Below are 3991 nucleotides of genomic sequence, written 5' to 3'. Positions count from 1 at the left end.
GTTTGTTTAAATTTTCACGTTTTTCGGTATTGAATGTATAAGAAAATTTTGACACAATAATATTTTAAAGTTAATAAGTTATGCACTATACAGATTTATTAGTCGGAATAAAAGGATTATTTTGGTTAAGGTATGATTTAAAGAATATTTTAAACTGAAATAAGGTTTAAGAGGGTTTACTTTAAACGCTAATTCTTATTAGCTATGTTTTGGTTTATATTTTTAGGAATTTTCAGCATAAAAGGAAAGTGTTTGGAATTTTAGTATTCAGATTTTAATATTATAATTAATTAAGTAAAATGAAGAATAAGAATCTTGAGGATCTTGTAATAAAGGGAGGTGGAAACACTAATGGTAATGAGAATATATTGGTTTAGATATATTTGGGAAGTCAAATTATTATGAAAATTTAGTTTGTTCTAAATATTATGGGAGTGTACCAAAATTATTATATTATTTGTATTTTTAAAGAAATTCTGGATGAGTGTTATTAGTTTTTTGATGGAAGAAATGGAAGTACAAATTTGATGGATGAGCTGCGCCATTGTTTATGACTTTGGTGCTTTTTAAGGTTTTTGCGCATGATTTATGGCTGGCCCCTAATTATTTAGGGTAATTGATTAAAATTACAAGATATCATGAATTTTTAAAAATATTATAAAATTTAATAGCTAACAATTATGGTATATAAATATGAGATTATTGCTTTATTAGTTTATTATAGATAACATAATATTAATTTTGGGTATATAAAATATATTATGAGTTTATTATAGATAACATAATATTAATTTTGGTATATAAATTATAAATGTGGGATTTTGTAATAAATTGGAGATAGGGATATTAATTGTGAATTGAGAATATTTTGTTTTATTTTACTTTTTATTTTGGGAAGATATTGAAATAAATGGGAAGTAAATGTTAATGAAGTATTGAGATTATTGCCTTATTAGTTGTATAGAAAAATACTAATATGAATAGTTTTTATAATAATTTGAATGGTAAAATAATTAGGAGGTTATCTATTTAAATAATAAATAAGGAAGCATTATGTCATAATACCGAATTGGAGTAATTAATATTAATTTAATATTATTAATTAAATGTATGATGAAGTGGTAATAGGAAAATGGTACTTTTGAATGTGAAAATTGCAATATTAAGTTTTAAGGATATTAATACAATTTTGGTTTAATTTAGGTTGAATAAAGATTATAGTTTTACGGTATAAATAAAATAATAAATAATTTGACTTATTAAGGATTTTGACATGTTTTAGTCTATAAATAAGTAATATTTTATTTATGCTATAATTTAGTTGTAACTAGCCAAAGGGATTACCCTTTGGCTAGTTCTAGTATTTTATAGGGAGATCTAGTTGTTTAGTCTTGGTGGTTGGTTGATTCTCTTCAGTTTGAATAGTTTTCTAATTAAAGTTTTATGCTATTTTTTATGTTTTTTTCAGGTGGAACTTCAGTATTTTATTGAGTTAGGAGCATTGTTTGAAGATGTTATAGCTTTATTGTCTAAATTTCCGGGAGCAGTTTTGTCCCATGGGGCTCGCTCTAAGATTTTCGCGGCTCATGATTGGCAAAGCATGCTCTGCGGTTAGACGATGAGCTATCCTGGTTCGAGGAGGTTCCAGCGCCGGTGGCGGACGTGGGCGTCGTAAATTCATGAGTGATTTTAATCACTTTGTCAAAAAAAAAAAAAAAAAAAAAATACGGTCTTCTTATGTGTACTCTTATTATTTTGTTGTTGATTTGTTGTTATTTGTATATTATTTTTTTATGTTATTTTTTTGTTACTTTCATGTATTTTTCTTGTTGTTTTTTGTATTTTTATAAAATACAACGTAAAAATATACTTTTTTTTTATAAAAATTAGTGTATTATGTAATTATTATATTTTATTAATAGGAATTAATTAAAATAATAGTCTGCAATCCAATTAGGATATTTCCCCGTTAAAGACATGACTAGGACTAGAATTAGAAAAACGAGCCAAAAAATAAGCAGCCTGATTCCCAAATTATTTGACAAAAATATTAAAAAAAATTAGATGGAAAAGATTACAGCATCACAATTAACCTTAAGAACACTTATATTCAATTTTATCTATCGCTCAGAAGATACAGCGAAATTAATTGTTGTAGCAGGCTCATTCAACCTCGTATCTTAAGCACTCAACTATTGTGCAAGATACGTAACTGCACTACTAACAACCTCTTTCGTCGCAAAGAACTTGTTATTCCTAACCACTAACAGTGATTTGATAACGAATCATCGAAAAACAAAGAAGAACAAATAACAAAAACAAAACAAAACAAAGCTATATCGTACAGACAAGATTAAAACACTAAAAATCATGTCACAGAAAATCTAAAACTGTCAAAACTACGAGAATATCGAACACTATCAAGCAAAAATATTTATTTTTATTTTTAATGTTTGTTCGAGGTAGACATTGAGTGTCATTGAGCATTATCAAGCACCAAGAAAAATATTTACTTTATTAAACACAATGTATATACATATAAATAAATTTATATAGTTTTTCTTTTATTAAATTTATATACTTTTTTTTTGGTGCTTAATAATAAATTTATATAGTTATATACTATACATATCACCGACTCCTAAAATATATAATATACTATGATTTGATAAATTAAATATTTTTCCACATAAAAGCAAAGATTTAATCAAAGCTCATCATGTGCTATACTCTTTTTTTTTCTTTTTTTTCTTTTTTTTTTTTTTGTTAAAAATGGCTATATATATGTTTCAACTTTGGGGAGCCAAAAAACTATATCAACAAAACTAAATTAGTTAAATAATTAACAATATTTATATCATAGTTCAATTTTATTATTTAAAAAAATTAATTACCCAAAGCGATAATTTTTCAGTCACAATATATTTTTTTTTTTGTGATCATAATAAAAGGTTACTTGTGACTAAAACAGAATATTTAGATACAAATTGTCACTAATTTAGTTTTAGTCACAACAAGTATTGTGACTAAAAATACATTTAGTCACAACAAATTGTAATTTTTGTGACTAATACCTTTATTCACTGACCTTTTAGTCACAACATAAGAATGATGATTTATAATTATTAGTCACAACTTTTTCATTTTTAATAACAAATTTTATTGTGACTAAAAGTATATTTTTTTTTTGGTGGTGTTGGTATATGCATACATGAGTTTACAACTAATCATGTACTACTTGGAAAAAAAAAAAAAACTCATTTACAATTTTCAATCCACTTTTTAAGTTGTAAGATTAATAGATATATTAATAGAAACTTTAATAAAACAGATCCAATACTCCTAACATTTGAATTAAAATTAACAATACTTTATGAATCACACAAAGAAAAATACTTTTTTTTTTCTTGAATATATGATTAAGTGGGTTGGTATATTATTGCATGAAGATATCATTAAGAAAAAAATTAATTATAGACTTAGCTCAATTACTATAGTCAATGATTGGGAAAAATAAACAAAACGTGTCAATTTTATATACACACTAACTCCATACTTTTATATACACAACTAATTATATATGATTATGATTAATGCAATAATATGAGTTTATTTATTTAATTAATTAAGATTATTTTTTAAGGTGATTTTACAATGCATACCCTTAAAAATGATGTACTGATGCACTTTCTATTTGTTTCGGCATCCAGAATAATTTTTTAGTCTAATTTTTTTCATATTCATGTACGTTATAACTATTTAAGATATCCTACAAAATTTTAAAAAATTCGGAATAATTTACAATATAGAAAATAATGTTTAAACGGTCTATTTTACTCGCGTATAAAATAAAATAATCACGAGTGCAACACACTGTTTGAATGCAATTTTCGGCGTGTTAAGCTTTTCTGAATTTCTTAAAATTTTACAGGATATCCTAAATAACTATAATTTACATGACCATGAGAAAAAATTTAACTAAAAAATTATT

The sequence above is a fragment of the Cannabis sativa genome, chromosome 7 (assembly GCF_029168945.1).
Source record: "Cannabis sativa cultivar Pink pepper isolate KNU-18-1 chromosome 7, ASM2916894v1, whole genome shotgun sequence".
Taxonomy (NCBI): domain Eukaryota; kingdom Viridiplantae; phylum Streptophyta; class Magnoliopsida; order Rosales; family Cannabaceae; genus Cannabis; species Cannabis sativa.
The sequence above is the reverse complement of the archived record's forward strand: the minus strand, read 5'-3'. Positions refer to the sequence as shown.